Genomic DNA, 23966 nt, shown 5'->3' with positions numbered 1-23966 from the left:
GTTGATATCCTAATTCTATTGCTTTTTGTATTTCATATGATACCCATGTTCCAGTGAGGCATCGCTCCTGATCGTTGTGCGTACACGTTGCTGTAGGGTCTGGGTTCATTTCTTCGGCACAAGCAGCACACAGTGGAAGCAATAGTTTCTTGTTGCATCGATAAGGGAGGAGACCATGATAAAGATGGTGACTTTGCAATATCGTCATTTTGATCAGACCATTGACTTTATTTATTGGTGGTATATTTTCATCACCCTGTAAATAAATTCTAGGATGGACTACAGGGTATTTAGCACACTTATTTATGTACGGATAAAGCGAAACAATATCGAAATATTTTATTTTTTCTCCTGCTTTTTCGTCGACTTATTGATACAATTTCACACAATTGGTCCTTCCTCCAATAAAGCTATCTCTTGGATTTAAGGGTCTGCGGTTCATGTACGGGTGATTATTGAGATACGTCGCCATTGCTGGATTTTGTTTCAAGAACTGTTTGAATTCGCACTACCACATTTCATGTACAATGTACTCCAATTCACACAGTCTTGCATTTTTTCGTTGCGTTCGTTCATAACGGAATTCCATGGTGTCTTCTGGATTGCCGTAGATGGGTTGATTACGGCCTGTAGTAATACACACTTTACAGCCGTGATAAAAACAGCCGGCATGCTCATAGACGTGTTCCTCTAACGTCTCAGGATCTTGGTAGTAGCCATCAACATGGAATCCCGCAATAAACACTTCTTTTTTTCGGGCCGCATGTAAGATTTGTTTTCCTTCGGTTTTTTCAATGTAGGCCAGCCATTGCATTGCAGCGATCGATTGGGTACTTCTCCATCGATAGCCATGTGCCGGTAGAATTCCAATGGTATTGGGCTTGAGGAAATTCCGGCGGAATACTAAATTAGAAACACTTGCAATCGTTATCGTCTCCAAGAAGGGATTCACTTTGGTTTCTGCTTCAAATGACGTCATAAACGAAAACGCATGCTTGTCGCAGTACATTGACATCTTGAATACAATAGTTGATAATTTCCTTCTGGAAATCAAACGTGTCATTACGATGATCGTTGTACCACTGCATGAACTTGTTCCTGTCTTCGACGGACATTTCATCTGCACCATAATATTTCGTTTCTGGAAGTGGTCCAATATACGATTGATTTTCTTTGGTGTTGAAGAAATGCAGGAAGTAGCCTTTGGTTGCAGGTAAATTGAACGCTTTTGACAATTTGCTTAATGCCATAGGCAGGAAGTTCAAAGAGTCAATGAACGTCAGATTATTCAAGGTTAAACTCAATATCTTGGTCCCATTTAATATGACGTCAGGTCTCCATTGACATTGTTCTACCATAGCCTTTAGAATAAAATGTCCATCGTAGCCCTTCGAATTGTGAGCGAGACAGAAAATCCTATTTATGTTGCGACGACGTTCCCGCAAGTACTGGAGAAAATCATAAACTGGATCCTCTCCTTGGAAAATATGCTGGCGCTGACCACACGTAATGCAAGACTGCTGGATATTATCGTTTTCAACACATGCATAACATACTTGTTGTGCAACCAATAAATTCGGAACGTGTACAAACATATTATCGCCAATATTCTTGTTCTGCATGGATTCTATATCGTAGAAAATCAATAAGGCTTTCTTTGCGTGCATGAGTGAAGGAGCACCAGGTTTCAAACATTGTCGATCGGGAAGCATAAAACATTGATGCGATCCTGGAACAATCTTCTTACAAACATTACAAAAGATCTCATTACAATCATGAATGTGTTGTCCGGTATGCACAAAAGAATATACTCTGTAACATTTAGTACATTGCTTCACCATTTTACATACAGGTTCCCCTTGATGATATACAATATTACGATAATTGTTAAAACATTCTTCGCCGTAAAATTGACGATTGCAGTCGTTGCACAATATCGGCGTTTGATTGTTGTCGCATAGAGGTCTCTGTAAACATTTGGAGCACGTTACAGGACAATTTTTCACATGTTCATTACGTTTACTATACTTTTTATGGCACGCTTCACAGTAGAACTTGGTTGCAAAACAAGCCGTTAAAGATTGGATGATGTCAAAATGGCCAGCCAAACAAATCAAATTTATGGGAGTGCGATTTCCATCGTTCGGTCCCTCGTACATGATGTCATGGCCTGAGAAACTGGTGTACACAGTAATTTTATATTCTTTGAGGTATGCCTGGAATTGCTGAATTTCATTTACACTGGCACCATGATCCAAACTCACTCCTGCATTTGCACATAACGCATCGACTTCTTGATCTACAACACATTTTCTCTGATGTTGATACTGTGTATATCGTTTCACATCTACATTCTTGTATTTTCTCAGACCAATAGCAATGACAAGGGCGTACGCCAGGCACCTTGAATCTTGATTTTTTACGGGTACAATCCCTCGCTTGCAACATAACGATTCTTCATTTTGAAGTATTCTTTGTCGCAAACCGCCATAGCCACGTGGAATATCCACACGATGAAAATGCACGGTGAATGGTTCGTGCAGGAGAAATGAATTGTTACTTTGTAAAACTCTTTCGAACGAGGCCCACATTGTTTCCAGTGTCAGGTTTCGTGCTTGGCGAAAACTCACCCAAAATGGCTTATTGGTGTTGCGTGGTGATATTATCGATAAACCAACCATCGCCTCATCGTCGACATTGGCTAATAAATGGTCCAGCATTGCTTGGAAACTGTTATGCACGTATTGGATAATATCGGTTCCTACGGGTGGTGCGTTAAATTGAATTTCGAGCATTCTGCCCTGAATGTTAAATCGTCTATAATGACGAGTGATTTCATTACGAACAGTAAAACCCGATTCGGCCATGGTTAAAAACAGGAGAAAACAAACAAACAGGTACAATTACGGTAAAACAAATATGTAATGGGGAAAAAAGGAATTGACCAGCGTGAATTTACTACAAAAGAAAAGAAGAAAGAAAAATCTTAATCACCTGATAAACAGGAAATCATAACATTTATGATAAATTCTTAACTAAGCAATTCATGTAAAGGTCCTGAGTTTGATTCCTGGCGGTGCGTTCAGAATCTCATTATTAAAGCACACGTGCTAGAAATCAAAGTTAAAAAAGTAAATAATTATGTTACTGAAATGAGTGTTTTATTGCTATCATGCTGGAAACCAAACTCGAGACCTTTACATCAGCATATAACTGACCTACCATTCTATAGTGATAAAAAGAATGCATGAAATGAATGAATGTTTCAACAGTACTGAGATGTGACAAAGTACGCGTAAGCATTTTTTCCACACACAACGACCTTTAAATGATGCATTTGCAAGTTGAAGAGATTCACCAAGCATTAACGTTACGCATACGTACTTGTCGAAACAAAATCTGTATAGCGTAATTTTTTTATTATTGTGTCTAAGCGGTTAGCGTACGTGGTTCGGACGTGGAAGGCCCTGGTTCAATCCTCGGTGGGTTTGCTTTCCACGTCGGGGCGATGTCAAGCCTTTTCTGAAATTTAATATTCTCACGCGTTATCATACATTCTTTTCAAAACTAAGCTAAATGGTTGACGTACACACCTCTGGCCCTGGTTCAATCCCGGGTGGTTGCTCGAATATCACGTTAAGCTGAAGGGACGCTAAACTAAAACAGTGGTTTCAAAGGGTATCGAACAATATTATTCTCAGGCATAGTTTTAGAAATTTTGTAATGCATTCTTTTTAAAACCAAACATACATATTTCTGACCATGGTACAATTCCCGACGGGGGCGCTCACAGTCAACATTAAGCTGAAGGGACGCTAAACCAAAATAAACAAACCATATCATCATTTCTCGTGCTTACTTCTAATGTGTGGGGGTTCCTGATTCGATCTCGTGAGTTTATTCGGGGTACTCCCACTTTCCCATTCCACTAATTCCTTCATAGCCTAAATATTTCGTACTAAAAGTAAAACAGTGTATTAGTGATCCTCATGTGTAGTTCCCACAAATACGAAATAAAAATGATTTTCGAATCTTGTGTGAAAAATAAAATCTCACTGAACTTACCTCAAATTCAATGAACGAAAAATCGGTGCAGTAAAGCTTAAATGAAGACAATTCTAAAAAGCAGACCTTCTTCACTTGACAGTTGAGAGCGGTGTAGGATTTGAAAAATGAAATTTAGATTTTTATTTAGGTCGCTGTGAAAACGACGTCAGCATCAACCAATCAGAAACGAGGAAATTTATAAAATGACATCACAACGATCCAATCACAACGCTGCTTTCGTCATGAATCACGAACCAAAACGATGTGTAACAATCGATCGTGACGCCATTCACGTTTCTCAATAGTTACAACATCTAGTATCGCAATTCCGACCACGACATCATCCCAAATGCTTTCTGTCAGGATCATGTCACTACCTGTCGTAAATTGTGACAACATTTTCCTCATATTCCGTAAGAAAATATCAATGCTTGCTTTTTCCATGAATCATGCTGACACGTTCGTAGTAAAACTAAAGTAATACGATACAACATTCGCTGACGCTTGCATTTCAATCATATGTGGTTCTATGTCAACACACAAAGAAGTCTATCAGCATTTTATTTTAATCAACGAATGGAAGCGTTACACTGCCAGATTTATTTTCTTAAAATATAAGTGTATCCTTTTCAAGAACCATGGTTCGAAACCCACCAAGCATAATTAAATCCGATCTCATTTAAGCGGTTAGCATACATCTTTGGTTTGAAAGATCTGAGTTCGATTCCTGGAAAACATTTATTAGGATTTTTCTTTTTAGTTTTCTAAAATTTGGTTTAAATTTCTAGTTCGAAAATTTTAAAAGTTTAGTTCGATAAAATGTTTGATTTGAAAATTTTTAATTTGATTTACATCTTTAGTTCGAAACTTTTGTTTTTAAAAATGTTTTAGTTCGACAAAATTTTGTTTCAATTTTTTAGTTGGAAAATTTTTTGAAATTTTTTAGTTTCAAATTTTTTAGTTCGAAAATTTTTTGTTTGAAACTTTTTGTTTGAAATTTTTTTTGGTTTGAAAATATTTTGTTTTAATTTTTTTAGTTCGAAAAAAATTTTTAGTTTTGAATTTTTTTTAGTTCGAAAAATTTTTAGTTTAAAAATTCTTACACTCTGCGGAACCGTTTCGAAAATAATCGGAGCAGTTTAGGTAACAAAATCTGGCAGCACTCTTTCCATTAATGAAGCGCTCACTGAGCGTTTAAAAATCGCTTAAACCCACAACAATGTTTTATAAGAAATCTACAAGCGACAAGGATGGACCCTCTTTCACCCTTGTTAGAAATAAATGTATCCTTTCAGAGATATACTAATTCAAGGACAAGATCTCCATACGTAAACATATAACGTAAGAACCATGTTTATTAAAAGGAAACGATAATATTTAAGGTGAACTTCAGTACAATAACAATAAAAGGGGATGTAATTCTAAAATCCTGGTCAAGGGTGATTACATGATCTCATGACGCCATCACTCTGAATTTCTGCATGGGGTAGGGCTAAGATTATGTAACTTCTATCCTCCAATCAAAATTGAGGTACCAAAACATTCATCTTACCCATAAAAATGAAACAAATGAGTCAGGGATTTCCACACGTTATACCATGTAATCTATTCACTGTGTGGTGGGCCTAAAATCATGTGACTTCTATCCTTCAATCAGAATCGAGGTACCAAAGTACTCACCAAAGAGGATACCCGAATTTCAAAAATCCCAAGATCTAAGATCACGTGACCTCTACCAGCCAATAAGAATCAGGTATCAAAGCACTCATCTTACCCGTAAAAGGAAACGAATTTTAAAAAAACCCAGAGCTTAAAATCACGTGATCTCTATCAACCAATCAGAATCAGGTATCAAAGCACACATATCCCAGAGCTTAAAATCACGTGACCTCTATCAACCTATCAGAATCAGGTATCAAAGCACTCATCTTACCCGTAAAAGGAAACGAATTTAAAACAAAAATCCCAGAGTCTAAGATCACGTGACCTCTATCAGCCAATCAGCATCGTGGTACCAAATCATTCACGTTACCCATAAAAGGGAACGAATCTCAAATATCTCTGGACCTAAGATCACGTGACATCTGTCAACCAATCAGAATCAGGTATCAAAGCACTCATCTTACCCGTAAAAGGGAACGAATTTCAAAAATCCAAAGTTAGGGATTTTCCCCCGGGGTGACGCATGACGTTATACCACGTGACCTGGAAATTTGAATTTCCCGCGTGGGCGGAGCCTAAAGTCACGTGACCTCTATCAGCCAATCAGAATCGAGAAATTTTTTTCTGACTTGGCGCAATATACGGGGGGAGTACTACTGGGCCCTTTTTGCTTCCGTGGTCACTTTATGTTCGAACATCTGGAGTTCCGAAATTCGGAATGTCAAAATTCCTTCAGATTCGTGTTCCTCGTGGTCTACAAAATATATAAAAATCAGGTGGGGTCCAGTTTGTTTCCATGGTCACATTTATGTTCGAATATCTCGAGTTCCGACATTCGAAATGTCAAAATTTCTTCAGATTCGTGTTCTTCGTGGTCTAACTTACAAAATATATGAAAATCAGGTGGGGTCCAGTTTGCTTCTCTGTAGCCGAAAAGTACATTGGAAGTGTCATCAAAGAAATAACTATAAAAAAGAGTGCGAAGGATCCCAGGTCAGTATTTGTAACACACAAGTTCACATCAGTCCGTACAGTTTAGAACCCGCCACTTTTCTGATTTTAAACTATGGCAACCCTAATTTAGCTGTGACTTGTACAACCATCGAACTATCCCTTTCGCGCAATGCTGCACATATTACCGTAATAGTCTTGGAGCAAATAAAAAAAGTTAAAACACACATATAAATCAATACAATTGTCTCGATCGATAGATGCTTTCACAATATTGTTAAACGGTGTAATTAAAAACAGCAAACATTGTTTCTGCTTTGAAAAGGACAGTTCGATATAAAACCGCAAACACGGTTTCGGGTGGCTTTCGCTTTCGAAAAGATCTTTTGCGGTTTCCGTTTAGAAATCCGCTTTTGTGGTTTCGGGTTTGAAAACAGCATTTGCGGTTTCGGTTTTGAAAACCGTTTTTGCGGTTTCGGTTTTGAAAACAGCTTTTTCGGTTTCGGTTTTGAAAACCGCATTTGCAAAAACCGAAAACTGCAAATGTCACAAAAATTCGACAGCACTAGTAAAGACGTCATGCTTGTACTTTAATAGCAAATAGGTATTAATATAATTACGGTGCTAAAATGTGGTGTTTACATTTATAAATAATAGTATTATTTAAAAAAAATCAAAAAATATTCAAGAAACTTATCTCCAGTTTGAAGTATTATAGCACAGCTACAAAATATTATACATATTAATAACTACAATAAAATTTTCTGCATACACTTTTACCTGTACAATAAGTATCAAATAAATTAAATATTTTATTGTCCTTCAAAAATAACTGCTATATATGTACTTTCTTCTTTTTTACAAAAATTATAATTGAAATTTAATATAAAATATCATATACCAACAAAATTATAATAACACAAATCTTAAAGCAACAAACCTAAACACATAAATAATTTTAAAAAATTAATTCCTTAATAAATTTTTCTTCTTTTTATAAAAAATGGTAACCCATGCTAAAAAAATATATAAATTATGTTTTACATCTTAGCTAATACGTTTATAAACAATAAAAAAGCAACACAACACAAAATATTGCCAAGCGTTTTCCAAAATACAATTACCATTACAGTACAACGTTATTGGGTTACTGCGCTATCGGCTATTAACGTCTCAGCTAAATTTATTCAAGGTGAGTTCAAGCACTGGATATAATCATTTGTTTGCTTAGAAACTCTCCAAATACATTTTCAAAATTGATATGGCGTACAATTTGTTTATGTTTGACTGTGTAGCCAATATTAAATCTAGACATATCATCAGGACTTCCGATAATGGGCTACCAATTTCGACAAATCGGGAACCGAACCTTCCGGAGGGGGCGCAATATTTTTTTAATATTTCGTAACCTTTCAAGAGATCAAATTAATCAAAATTAAATTTAAAAATGTGGATTTAGCGATCTTTTAAACACCTTTGGTAATAGGAAGGAAATTTAGTATGTTGGTTATACAAAAATTTGGCGCCTTTTGTATTGCTACTTGGTTATTTTCAAGTCCACACAGAGTTCCCTAGCAGAGTTGGCGTAGGTCAATGAAAACTTGACCCACGACCCACTGACCCACCACCCATCGTGACCCACGACCCACTAAACCCAGCACCCACCATGACCCACTCTGACCATGACCTACCACCCACCATGACCCACTGTGACCCACTCACTCTAGCTCACCGTGACCCACTACCCACCATGAACCACTCTCATCCACTGTGACCTACTCTGACTCACCAAAATCCATCGTCATCAACTCTGACACATGATCCACGGCCTCTTCTCTACTGAGAGTTTACACTTGTAATAAAACAAGACTGTGAAATTGTCACTAATCGGAGTTTGAATTTCTACGGTCAATCACTCAAGCACCACTCTGTTACAATAACGATGGATCTGACCTTTACAATATAAAATGGTAAAGTGTTTGTCAGTGTAAAACTTGAAGCACTTCGAGGTGGGGGGGAGGAATTAGTGTGTGCTTAAAGTATATTTGTACTAGGAGAGTATTCTTGCAAGTGTTAAGTTCTCAACGTATTCTTAAAAAAAAAAAAAAAAAAAAAAAAACTTCTATTCGCAGGAAAATACCCCTGTACAATATGGAAAAGGTTATGATTTCTTAGTTCACAGTATTTTTGTCACAAAGATATGAAACATCAGTTTTTCATAGTGTGTAAAGGTGCCCGCTTACCCTCTGTGAGAGCATCTCCACAAAGTATGCTCATAATTGTACTTTGTGTAATCACTAAAACACCACGTTAAATTTAAGTTACAAATATGCATAATTGTAATTATTATGGATATTTCTTCAAAGTAGTTTACCTCTAGTTTATAAAAGGCAAAGAAGAGACTTATTAGGTACAAGTTGAGTAACACAAATAAACCATTAGTAATGCAAGTATACATTTTCCATAACTCGTAATTTGCCAACTTAAAACAAATCTGAAATCGAGTTTCTTTCCTGTTGGCCTCCAGAACTTTTCCGTGGTAAACCATCCGCAGCGGAATGATGTCCATCCTTCAGCCAAGAAATAACTAGCTCGTCTACTTTGAGCTTGTCTAGCGGTGGGTCATTAACATTGATGAGCAACAAATTAATGTCTGAGCACTTAGTGTATTTCTAATATCAGTCATCTGTAAATTCATAAGGGGAAATCCCCGTTCGCACTCTGTCGTTGAAATTGATAATACTACTATCCGACGTAGAAATTTCTTCAACTCCTCATCGACAATCTGCTTGTTAGAGTCTGATAACGATTTTTCTCGGTCAGTTTTGAACTACTCAGCAAGAAATATCACCTCTCTATCACCATACATCTTTTCCATATCGACCATGTCAGTTGGTAATGTCGACATATGGAGAACAGAAACTTCATTTACCACACCTTCGATAGGGAATCTTGTGCATAAATATATGAATTAAAACCTATAAACTGATGATTTCTTATTTAATTTATTTTTTGTAATTACACATGAAGGTTTGATGTCATTACCAAGTCCCCCCCCCCCTAGAAAGCAAAAGGGAACGAGGTTCCGGGGAAATGTTAAGTGGTGAATGGGAATTTTCCTCCTTTTTCCCCTTCAATTACCACACTGCTGTTTGTCATGGGCCAAATTACGATGAATTTCAATTACATTATCATAGTATAATTATTTCCTTGTTGAATTAGCCTATCGATTCTTTTCAGTGGAAAAAAAGGATGAAATTTGAGTCCCAAATCAAGGTAAGCTGACCACGTAAAGAAAAAAAGTGTAAAATTTTCCATCTAGTTATGCGTACAATCCAAACTTAAAATTTCCGTGTAATTAAGCTTACAGCACAAATTTTATCTCTATTTTTCTCACAACTTTATGCGTTAATTGCCCTGTGTTGTAAGCGCTCCACATAATAAACATAAGCTTCTTCACTTATTATAGTAGAAAGGAATGGATTTATGAAGGGAAGCACTGTACTTTTTGTTTCTGCATTTTTTCTTAACTAATATCGATCGTTTTCGATCATTTCTACAAACCAACTCACTACCAATTTTCCATATATAGAAAGTGCCCCCCCCATAAATGAGAATTTTACAAAATGCTAGGACACATTCTGTTTATTTTCAATAAAGAGTTAATATATGAATTTCAGCTCAGTAAGTTTAACGACTTGCGAGATACTAATTTTTTTCCGCAAAAATTCGGATCCTCACTACCTCCTTAGGATATGTATTCTAATGAAAGCAATACGGTATAACATCCGAGTTTGGATTAAGGCCTAACTATATAGCAAAAGTAATTTCATTTGACTTTGCAATTTGACCGTGGTGATCAGGCACACATAGTTACATAGTGATTCAAAAATGTATTTTTTTTTCAGTAGTTAGCTCCTCTAAAAACTCAAAGGGCTCGAAAGCCAAGTAGTAGTGTAAGTTGTATTGTTATTATTACAATTACAAATATCCAAAAGTGCCTGAAGTTCTTTTTTTTCACTTAGATTTACTTACCTCAGGTAAGTAGACAGAAACAAATGGAAAACGAGAAGATACTGTCTACAATGCAGTGAACAGAGTCGGATTATCATTTCTAAGAAACAAAATTACCGGCACCCGCTCACAATTTTCAAAACAAATGAAAAACAATTATATTTTAAACCTTGAAATATGGAGTTGAATCTGACAATTGGAAACTTGCAGAATCTCATCAACGGGAAAATGTTCAAGCTTCCAAATTCATATCGGTTCAGACTTTTGCATTAATATCTTAATGTGACAAATATTTATTTTTTCATATCTTTTCAAGGGGTAGTTATAATCGGTGTTCTCTTTCTGCATGAAAGTAACCGTTGCCTTCATTCGAATTCCAGCACGATCAGATGCACTCGGCAATGCTGTAGTGTGGAACATGATGAGATGAAAGTGGCTAATCTTTAGGTGGGCCAACTTTGGCTCGGTTCAGACGAGCAGAAGAGTCTACTCGCAGCAGACTCGCGCGGGTGTCACAGATCAACCAGTTCAGACGAGCAGTGGCGGCGCAAGGCAAACTGGGGCCCGAGGCCAGTAAAGTAGATCTGGACCCCTTCTCGAACAATCATAATTTATACACTGCTATTTTTGACATTCATTTGCATAATCATTTTTCTGTTTACTCCTCCCCTTTCCCATTGGTGTGTGCGTTTAAACCATCTTAATTGGGATATATTAAATAAATGGGAGTGACATTCAGCATCCCTATCTATTTTTTTAATGCTCAGAACCGCCTTCAGGTTGGTATCTAAAAATAAAACCGGACCAAGGCCATCATTGCATACTATTATATACACAGTATGTCCATAAAGTTGCGCAACTCAAAGTTTGATTGTGAATATCTTTTGAGCCAAGAACAATAAAGACCTGACACTTGAAACAAGTGTAAGTGTATTCTATGTAGATATTTTCAAGTTCATGACCGATATTGAGATTTGTAACGCTTTTGTGTAGTAATGAAAGAAAGTATCAAAAGTGTAAAATAAAAAATGTACAAAATGAAGAAAATCATTATTGAGTTGCAGAAAAATGATTTTCTGCGGTTGAATCTCTATGTATATGTGCAGTTAATATCAAACTTTATCCATTGGTGCAGTGTTGCCATGTAAAAAGACTATTTAATGCAAGTCCTTAAAATGCGTGTTTTTGGCAGAAACGGGGCCCCTGCAAACACTATTGAAGTAAAATTACTGTAACAGGTGTGTTTTGGGATAATTAATGATAAGCAATGAGAATTTACATGTAATTGATAACCTGAGTTTTTATGCAAACATTTGCGATAAGAAATTACTCACCTATAGCTCTCAACTCTGGAATCATGAGTCAAGGTATCAAATTTACAATTAATTTTTCTCCTTTCCCTTCACAATCGAATTTCCAACTAAAGAAGTATTTCTCTTCCATTGTTTTTATTTTCTTTATCCTCTTCTCAATTATTTACCTAATCTGAAACAAGATGAAACACATGTAGCAAGGGCGCCGATCCTGCGGGGGGGGGATCGCCCACCCTAAAAACTCATGTGGGCCCCCTATTATATTTATAAGTATACAATATTTGGCATAATTTGAGTGCAATTTGTCTTAAAATCTTCATATATATATACCTTCTGCATCTGAATGGGGCCCCCAAAATTTACAGAGAAATCGACGCCCTTGACATTTAGTACATTCTAAACATATTAATGTTTTCAATTAACACATAATTCTATATATTTGAGAACAAGATAAAGTGAACGAAAATTGAAATTTCCAATTGAAAAAAAATGCCCAAGGGTGAGCTCGTGTCACCACTTAATTTTGTATTAAATATCACTTCATTAACACAAAAGGAAAGAAAAATCAATGAACGGTTAAATCTTTGTCTTGACCTACTTTATCTCTGGTATATCATCATTATGTTTGAAATGAATAGTGGAAAGAAACCATAGTTATCATATGCGATATTTCTAATGACATTGTTATTGAATTTTTTCTTTTCTAAGTTAGATACCTTTCTGTTTTAAGATACGATATAATCATATGACGTCACCATATTTCTCTATTATTTAACACCGTACCTTTATTTGAATAGGGAATAGAAACTATTACATGCGTGTTCTTAACGCATTTGACATGACAGGATTTTTTTGCTTGTGAGTTGGATACATTGTTCTGACATATGTTATGGATTGATATGATAGTATACACTTTTCTCTAGGGTTTCTTATGACTATCTATGATGTAAAGGGAGGAATAAAACTATAGCTTTTATATTTACAAAGTATTCTTTAGAATTTTTAGAGTAAGGCCGCGCTAAGAAGAGCTCTGACAACTCTCACGTGCGATCAAGCGGGGTTGCCACGTTTATCTTCTGTTACAATACAATATAACAAGGGGCGTATTTTGTGGGAAAAGAATCACCTACGTATTACAACAAAAATGTTATTTAACATTATGCCTGACGAAAGTATTAGTCAAAAGAAACAAACAAATTAGTATTGCGTTAAGATAGTTTACAAAATCGTAAAGGAAACAACCGTTACTTCTAAACACAGGCCTTATGTAGAATCGTTTTGACGTATGATTAGCGTCATACTAAATATCTGACTACTGCATGGAAACGTATGTTAGTCGAACTCTTTAGTATGGCATCGAGCTTCTTCCTGGCTAAGCGGTTAGCGTACGCCTTTGGCATGGGAACCCCCGGTTCGATTCCCGGCGGGAGCTCATGTAGTATGGATTCCACGTTAATCAGTAGGTCCATGTCTCATATAACCTCGCTGCTGAAAGAGACGTTAAACTCAAAATCAACTCAACTCTTTAGTATGACACTAAACACGCATCAGAATGACTCTGCGTAAGACCCATAATGTTATATCTTTTTTTCCCTTAAAAAAAAAATGAAAACTACTTACGTTAGAGAATGGCTTTTAATTGTAGACAATTTAATTCCATTTACTGTAGAAATCTTACGCTTTTTTCCTAGGGTGGATAAAGTTTCCGTCGGTTCAGTGAGGTCTTTCGGGCACTTCTCTTTTGTGATTCTTTTCACAGTTTTAGGGCTAATGTATAAAGCTGAATCTACTCCTTCAATCACTTTATTCAATGGCAATAAAGGATCGTCGTTACGTTCTTTTTCCAAATATTCCCTAAGATTAAACATAAATTCCCGTGCCTGACTTGTCTAGGGCACCCCCTTTCCGCACTGCAGGCATTGTGTTCATAAATACAAACACACACACATACACATTCTAAATTCATATTTTAGGTCTATGTGAATAATACGAATACAAACTATGTTCCACTGATGAATGAAAATAACAACGAGTACACCACAATATTCACACCAATGTACTGAGATGATAGCATAAAAAAAATCAAAACAACCTGACAACACAAACACTGTCACAGTATGAGTAGGTATAAATGCGACAACACTGTTTCCTTACCATGGAAACAACCTAGTGTTTCCAAATGTATTTTTGTGGGTCTAAACCTATCATCCCTTTCACATATTGGTGAAAAAAATGTTTTCTACGAAAAGACAAACATAGCTGGACCATGTTCCTTACTTTCCAACTACTCAATTTCTAAATCAGTCCTTATGAAAAGCTCATTATAACGGTCTCTGTAATATAAACTAGGCCTATGCACATTTTTTCGACGTCAACAAATTTCCTACAAAGACCATTAGAAATTCTACTAATTTCAGTCTGAATTTCCAAATCACTGTTCATTGGCCTTGAACTTTAGAAGAGCCGTACACACTCGCTACCCTCTTCGCTTTCAATTCCACGAAAACGTACTCCCTGCGGCGAGAGGTAGGTGGACCGGTTGTTGTTCCATGTAAGCCCACTTCTATTTACGTAGCAAACTTGTCAAAGGACAGAGTTGTGTCAATAAGTGGAAAAAGGAAAAAAAGTATTCATTATTGTGGCAATAACTTAGGCCTAGTGGAACTACGTTGTGCTGGAATGTTGAGGAGTAAAGTGAAGTACGATTATTTTTTTAAATATCTAGTTTGTAAATATTTCAACTTATAATCTGATTCAAAATATAAATCAGTGATAAAGTAATTCGATTCCTTCATCGTTCTGTCAAGTCGTCGCCTTGATTCTTCTTGCTATGACAGTTCGCAACACTGTCGTCAACTTACACGATGTTAGATCTGTCAGAGCTCAGGTTACGATGGCCTTAGAATAACATTGTAAATTTGATTCACAGTGATTTTTTTTTTTCAATTTTGGTATCCTGCTTTTTTAACAAATGCCCAACAGTGACATGATGTCCCCCTGCATTTTCTGATATCTTATCACTTCATCAACACAAAAGTGTAAAAAGAAATTGTATAGATGACAAATCTCGGTCCTGACCTAGTTCTGCCAGTCGTGCGGGAGAGTGCTAGTGTAGCACGAATGATAAGAATCAATGTATTTCCGGCTCGCGCGGGACCGCAACAGACTTTTCTGCTGCGGGCCTGCAACCAGTGGCGTAACTAAAGGCTTGGGGGCCTCCCCGCAAACAGCGTGGAGTGGGGCCCCTTCTCTACGTCCCACTTCATGATTTGGGGCCCCCTGATGAATTGAGGCCCCACGCAATGTGGGGTCTGCGGGGCCCTTATTTACGCCCCTGCCCGCAACAGATTTTTCTGCTCGTCTGAACCGGGTGGGTCAAATTGGCCAGTCTGCCTCTCTGTACGATAACGGTAGGCCTACTCCAAAAAAGAAAAATCTTTGTATATTTTAATAGTACTGACTTTTATTTTATTTTTTAAAGGAAGATACTGCTTTGCTAGAACCTCCGAAGTTGCATCCCCAAGGATTTACACATTTTTAACAAGACAAATGGAAGTATCTTGCCGTTCTGTGTTTACTGCAAAATTTAATAATAAAAGTAGCATCTAGTGACGATAGGGAAATTTCCAATTTGTTTGCGGGATTCAAGTCTCTAAATTAAACTTGCGGGACTTACGTTTTTTGTGTGAAGATGAGGGGGAAGTAACTGATGAAGGGAGTTGTAGGAACTACGGATTATAAAAATGAATGATTAATATATATTAAAAGACGAAAATTCGAAAGCGTATACTGGAGAGCTATCTATTACTTTCTTAATTCCTCTTATTTAGATGAAAATGTCTTTTAAGGCCAATTTGTGATATGACGCAAAAAATGAGAATTGACGTTGTTGTTGGTGGCGTGAGGAAACACATTTTCTCAATGTTAGGTCAATTTCATTTAAAATGGCGTTCTTCGTCTGTGTGACCTATGCATATTTGCTAATGCAACTGTAGTGATATAAATTGCAGAACTCAGCTTCAATTGACTCTAAATACAGGGGTCAAAGCGTCAATCTAAGACAACAGGCGAGGCAGACTGATACAATACAACTTCAGATGTCTGAAAAACATTTTATCACCTTCGTCTTAATCAAGGCACAAGAACAACTTATAAACACAGTTTTTCATGATAACTGGTTCACATTTGCAATCAGGGCCGGCCCTAGGCAATTTGCTGCCCCGTGCAATGACATAATTTGCCGCCCCCTTTTCTCCAGAAAGAACAAATCTTAAAAGCTACGACCCGATCATGAACAACGAAGGGGAGGGAAAGACACTCGCACTCAGAAAGACTTGACCTCCTTCGTGGCAAATTTACGTTTTCTTTTTACACTCATTGAACGAAAATGTACATAGCTTCCAACTATTTGTTTTAACAATGAAAGCCGCCCAACAGTCACTCAAATGCATTTGTGATCATTGAATTGCAGTGTTTGGTGTTTATTGAAGATCCAGACTTTTGCCTTAATATCTTAATGTGAAAAATATTTATTTTTTCATATCTTTTCAAGGTGTAGTTATAATCGGTGTTTTCTTTTTGAATGAAAGTGACCGTTGCCTTCCTTCGAACTCCTAACTATACCTTGAAAAAATATTTGTCGGCAATGCTGTAGGGTGAGATAAGAGAGTGCTGCTAATTGGTGGTCAACCATTTGAACTACTAATGTGGCATTGTCTATGCTTGGTGAAAATTGTGCTTTAAAACTGTTTTTATTGAGTAAACAGGGCTGATCAAAATAAAGAATTGCTCGTTTGTGTATTGCAGAAGACTCATTTTGAATATTAGGCCTATATGCCAAATAACACTCATATTATTTTTATTTGCGTTAAAACGTATTTGAGAAAAACCAAACAAACCAAACAGTATACTATACATTTTACCTTAGTCACGTGGAGAAGTTCTACTCCGTGCAGTGGTTTTCTGCTTGGATTCTGGTTGCAACGCAGATAAAAATAAATAAATAAATACATCTTTCAGTTTTACGTCCCACAAATATGCCGGCTAGGTTAAAGGAGACGGCTAGGTTAATGATGAAAAATGGAGGAAATGGTCGAATGAAAAAAGTGGGAGTAAACGGGAGAACCGAGAGAAAACCCACGCACACGGTGTTTGTCCACCACAAAGTTTATTGCTGAAGGGTAAAAGTGGCAAATTAGATCACCTTCCTATTCATGATCGTCGGGATGAACCGCAAATATCAGACATACCGGTACGCAAAGTTCAGGTCTCCTTTCTTTGTCAAAAATACCAAGTACCGGTACATTTGTGTCTCAATCAAAAAATAAATTATTTTTATGAATTCCACCAAAAGTGATTTCTTATGGTATTTAATCACAAAAGAGACCTCTCTATAATACACTTCTTCATACTCGAAAATCTAGTACAGTGTTCTGAAATTGGTTATTTTACGTGTACTATATACAAATGCTACAAGGAAAATCTACATTATAGTGTACATATTCAAAACTAACATATATATATTATAAAGTACCTTAAGGATCCAAAATAAATGTTAAGAGGATTAATTATAATTTTTATCACAACTAAATCAATAAGTTTCCCTAAAGCACACCTAAGCTCGATGTGCAGTATACTATACAAATTCACTATGGAGGTTAAACACTATACCAGTTGTCTGTTTTTTTTTTAAATAATAATAAATATTATGTTAGTGAAAGATAAAGCAAACATACCAGCAGAGAGAGGAAATATGGTAACCCTTTTTTATAGAATTCAATATCGTGCTTCAATCTCAATGTATCAGTTTGCAATTCTAGTGCAACTAGCTCTTTTATCTTTATTTCTGGATTTTACTTCTACATCTGTTAAAAATAATAATAAAAAATGACTTGCCTCCACTTTCAATGATAAGGAAGTTGTTTGTCACAAAGACAAAATTAGTTTTCATATCAAAACAGTGATAACTAACTAAATGGAACAGGTGTTCGCTACTGTTCGAGAATTGAGTTCTTGTATTTGACAAGAATCAAGCAATTCATGCTGGGATTCGTTTGACCAGTTGCTTTAATACTGTCCATGTGACATTAAACTAATGCGATCTAAACATGATTTATGAATATAGTATTTAAATAGAAGACCAGCTTAGTAAACAACTACCATCATCATGAAAACTGTTTCCAAAAAGAAGTATTTAATTTAAATTATATAGTTATGAAGTGTTTCACCTATGGTAGAGCCGGCCCTGTTTTCAATATACCATAGAGTGGACTTTTCTATAACAACACTACAAATTCTTTCATTACTGCTTATGATATAATACTAATGATTGTACCGTAAACAGTGACTTACTGGTAGGTTAAGAATTTAATATTATCCGTCGAAGACTTCCAACAGTATACTGTACAAATTTGTACTTCTAACATTTCATGGAACGCATGCTGCCAAGCTGCATGTCAACCATAGATATAAAATTTACATTAAATATTGCATAAATAACCTGAGCTGACACCAAACTGAATGAAATTTTCCCCATATTACGAAGAATTGAAAAGACACAGACTAGCAAACGAATGACATAGTCAACAGAGCTGCCAACCGCACCACAATTTTCATATGAATAACATAATTTCTGATCATGTCTAAATGCAGTACACAAACAAAATGTCAAATTTTAAAAATCCAATCCCATAAGTACTACCAACTTAGTTGGAAATTCTGTTTTTTGCCATCTCAATGGCGGCCTTCAACTTGGGAACACTTTTTCGCATTCACCGCTATTGAATGCTAGGAGTTTGATGGTAATCAGAGTAAAATGAAAGTTGCTCGAGTAATTACAAGGTAATTGTATTGGGATATTCTACCAAACTCTTCACTACGTTGGGTACATGGCTGTAAAAGCCAAAATGCTGCACTCCTTGATTGGAAAATGCCACTTTCTGTGGTCATAGTTTATGTCAAAATGTAACATTTGAGCCAAAATCCACTTCGAAACACCAAAATGACGGCCATTCAAGACGTCCGCTATGAGCCATGATATTGTCTTTTTTAGCTAGCTATTGCTTCAATACTACTCATCCGAATTTAATTATTAGTACCGCATTCTCTTAACAATAAAACAATCTTTCAAATGCATAATTGCACATGTCCGTATGACGTATGAGAAAAAGGAAATTTGGTGGAAATCTGTGAAATAAAAGAGAAATTGATATAGGCCTACTCTGTACAAAACAACATGAGTACATGGAATACAACACTATATCTGAAAGATAACCAGACAGAATTAAAGGTTGAAGGTATACGAATTAGGAGAGGAATTTTCCAAGGAGATAGCTATTTTGATTAAGTCCACTGCTATTTTGCTTAGGATTCAACCCACTGTCAGAATTATTGGAAAACACGAAGCATGCATTCAACATTAAATAATAAGCTTACTTGACGTCCTACGAACACAAAAGTGGAAACAAATTGTAGGTTGAAGTTTCGCTGAACATTATCGGGCAGTGGACACCACTGAGCAGAGTTGTATTATGTACTGGAGTTGCATTGTAAATCCTTCACACCATTGCATTGTGAAGATACGTTCAGAGTTGGCGTGGGTCAATGAAAACATGACCCACTGACCCACCACCCACCACGACCCACTCTGACCCACCACCCACATGAACCACTCTCATCCACTGTGACCTACTCTGACTCACCAAAATCCATCGTCATCAACTCTGAACACGACCCACGGCCTCTTCTGTACTGACTAAAGAGTTTACACTTGTAATAAAACAAGACTGAAATTATCGCTAATCGGAGTTTGAATTTCTAGTCAATCGCTCAAGCACCACTCTGTTACAATAGCGGTGGATCTGACCTTTACGATATAAAATGGTAAATTGTTTGTCAGTGAGGAAATTGAAAGAGTTCGAGGTGGGGGAAATTAGTGTGTGCCTAAAATATATTTGTACTAAGAGAGTATTCTTGCAAGTGTTAATTTCTCAACGCATTCCAAAAGAAACTTCTATTCGCAGGAAAATACCCCTGTACAACATGCAAAAGGTTATGGTTTCTCAGTTCACAGTATTTTTCTCACAAAAGATTTGAAAAATCAGTTTTTCATAGTGTATAAAGGTGCTCGGGTACCCCATGTGAGAGCATCTCCACAAGTATGCTCATAATTGTAATTTGTGCAATCACTAAAACACCACGTTAAATTTAAGTTACAAATATGAATAATTGCAATTATTATGAATATTTATTCAAAGTAGTTTACCTAAAACAAAAAAGATACTTACTAAAAATTAGGTAAAAATGTTGAATTACACAAATAAGCCATTAGTAATACAAGTATACATTTTCCATAATTCGTAATTTTCCCCTTAAAACAAATCTGAAATCGGCTTTATTTCCTGTTGATAACTTTTTGGTGGTAAATCATCCGCAGCGGAATGATGTCCATCCTTCAGCCAAGAAATAACTAGCTCGTCTGTTTCGAGCTTGTCTAGCGGTGGGCCATTAACATTGATGAACAACAAGTTAGACAATGTTTGAGTACTTAGTCTATTTCTAATATCAGTCATCTGTAAATTCATAAGGGGAAATCCCCGTTCGCACTCTGTCGTGGAAATTGATAATACTTCTACCCGATTTCTGCAACTCCTCATCGACAATCTGCTTGTTAGACTTAAGCTTGATAACGATTTTTCTCGGTTAGTTTTGAAATACTCAGCAAGAAGTATCATCTCTCTATTACCATACAACATCTTTTCCATATCGACCATGTCAGTTTGCAATATCGACTCATGGAGAACAGAAACTTCATCTACCACGCCTTCGATAGGGAATCTTGTGAATAAATTATCAATTAAAGCCTGATAAACTGAAGATTTCTTATTTGTTTATAAATTTAATTTTTGTAATTACACATGAAAGTTTGATGCCATTACCAAGTTCCCTCCCCCGTCTAGAAAGCGAAGGGAACGAGGTTCCTGGAAAGTGTTCAGAGGTGAATGGGAATTTCTCTTCTTCTTCCCCTTCAATTACCACACTGCTGTTTGCCATGGGCCAAATTACGATGAATTTCAATTAAATTATCATAATGTTGAATTATCGATACTTTTCAGTGGAAAAACGGATGAAATTTGAAAGTTTCAAATCAAGGTAAGTAGACCAACGTAAAGGGAGAAAAAAGTGTAAAATTTTTCATATAATTATGCGTACAATCCAAACTTAAAATTTCCGTGTAATTAAGCTTACAGTACAAATTTTATCTCTATTTTCCTCACAACTTTATGGGTTGATTGCCCTGTGCTGTAAACGCTCCATATAATAAAGATAAGCTTCAGCAATTATTATAGTAGAAAGCAATGGATATATGAAGCCAAGCACTGTATTTTATGTTTGATTTTTTTCTTAAATAATATCTATCGTTTTCGATCATTTTACGAAGCGACTCACTACCAATTTTCCATATCTAGAAAGTCCCCCTCCCCATAAAGCAGAATTTTACAAAATGCTAGGACACATTCTGTTTATTTTCAATAAAAAGTTATTACACTGAATTTCAGCTCCGTAAGTTTAACGGTTTGCGAGATACTCATTTTTTCCAAAAATTCGGATCCTCACTACCTCTTTAGGATATTATGCATTATAATGAAAGCAATATAACATCCCAGTTTGGATTAAGGCCTAACTATATACCAAAAGTAATTTCATTTGAGTTTGTAATTTTTCACCGTGATGATCAGGCACACATAAGTACATTCAATTTTTTATATAGTAATTTATATATTACAGTGATTCAAAAATGTATTTTTTTTTCCAGTAGTTAGCTCCTCTAAAAACTCACAGGTCTCGAAAGCCAAGTAGTAGTATAAGTCCTATTGCTATTATTACAATTAAAAATATCAATATCCAAAAGTGCCTGAAGTTCATTTTTCACTTGGTTAGATATACGTCAGGTAAGTAGAGAGAAACAAATGGAAAAGGAAGGGAAATGAAAATCTTAAAAGTAAACGAAGACAAATTTACCAGTCTTCAGAAGATACTGTCTACAAGGCAGTGAGCAGAGTGGGTCGGTAGATCATACTGAGTCGGTGGGTCGCAGTAGGTCATGGTGGGTGGTGGGTCACAGTGGGTCACATGCTATTGACCCACTGACCTCTCTATCACCATACATCTTTTCCATATCGACCATGTCAGTTGGCAATATCGACTCATGGAGAACAGAAACGTCCTCTACTACACCTTCGATAGGGAATCATGTATCATACCTAACTTATAGGTCCCAGGCCGCTTCCTTTCGCAATCCTTTCTTCCTTCCCTTTTCCCGGATTCTGTGCTCATTGAGGAACGTCATGCCTCAAATGTGCCAGGCTAAATGGCCGTAGATGACGAAAGCCCAAAAATCTAAAATCCATCCACAAAGAAAATTCTAGCACCTTTTCTGTTTCTAACTGTTCACTCTCCCTTATCCTAATAGCTTAGATAACAGAATACACTTAAAAGAACGTTTTATTGTTTAAAGAGACCTAAGGTCATGTGGATTGTTGTTCTGCACTCCTACCCCCTACTTCCACAATACGACCAGATTGAAATTTCACCGAGAAGCATTCAAAAGACTGATATGTCTAGATTATGACAAATCTATTACACGAGATTTCTTTGCGTAAGAAAATTGGAAGTTATCTTTTAATTTCAGAACTATAATTTGTGATGCTTTTGATCTTCACTTAATTTATAACTTGAGTGCCGGGCCCGTAGCCAGCCCAAAAATGTAGGGGGCCCGGTAGAAGTTAGGGGGGCCCGACCCAACCATATTATAGCTCATCACCATATTATAGTTCATTTGCAAGCCTACCGTAAAATTTTAGGGGGGCCGGCCCCTCTTGCCCCCCCGTGGATATGGGTCTGTTCAGTGGTATCTTCCTCAAAAACTTGGAGGTGCGGGGAGTCACTCAGGTCAACCACTATTTGCGAAACTTAAATGAAAAACACTTCTAGTGTCCTTTTGTGTCAGGGAACAATCATTTTTTCCTGATACTCTTACAGCTTTATTTCTGAAAAAGACTAGAAAGCTCCCTCATTCCACAGAATCTATTGTATTATTCAATATTTTAATGTTTGTGGCAAACGCTACGTACATATTCTTACCACAAAAATATTATAGGCAAGTTCTTTGCACAAATCACCTAGGTGAGCCGCGGTGGCTCAGTGGTAGAGCGTTCACCTCTGCATGAGGTCCTTAGATCGATCCCAGTTCGCGCCAAGCGAACTTTGTGGTGGACAAACATTGTGTGCGTGGGTTTTCTTGGGGTTCTCCTGTTTGCTCCCTCTTTCTTCATTCCACCAATTCCTTCATTGCTCATCATTACTGTTTCCTTTAGCCTAGTTGGCATAATCGTGGAACGTAGAACTTAAATATTTAATTTCATTTCCTATCAAATCAGCTAGGCCGCTACTTAGACAAGCTTATAAGTATTTTCTTTCCGCATCTTTCTGTTGATTGTTTATGGCCCAGTCCTCTCACAATCTAGGCGTTTGGAGGTTTACCGCTTCAAACAAACGTGCAGGACACAAAAAGAAAGAGCATTTTGTCCGATTTACGGGACCCGGACAAATCCGCCAAATGACAAATTTGCCAATTACCAAATGCGCCAAACGCGAAAATGACCAAATGTGCCAATTGTGAAAATGGACAAATCAGCCAATGGACAAATCTGCCAATTGACAAATCTGCCAATGGACAAATCTGCCAATTGACAAATCTGCCAATTACCAAATCTGCCAAACGCGAAAATGACCAAATGCGCCAACCGCGAGAATGGACAAATCTGCTAATGGACAAATCTGCCAATGGACAAATCTGCCAATTGACAAATCCGCCAATTACCAAACCTGCCAATTACCAAATCTGCCAAACGCGAAAATGACCAAATGCGCCAATCGTAAGAATGGACAAATCAGCCAATTACCAAATCCGCCAATTAC

This window comes from Thermobia domestica, chromosome 10, assembly GCF_964235325.1.
Source record: "Thermobia domestica chromosome 10, izTheDome1.hap1.1, whole genome shotgun sequence".
Classification (NCBI taxonomy): domain Eukaryota; kingdom Metazoa; phylum Arthropoda; class Insecta; order Zygentoma; family Lepismatidae; genus Thermobia; species Thermobia domestica.
This window is presented reverse-complemented; position numbering follows the sequence as displayed.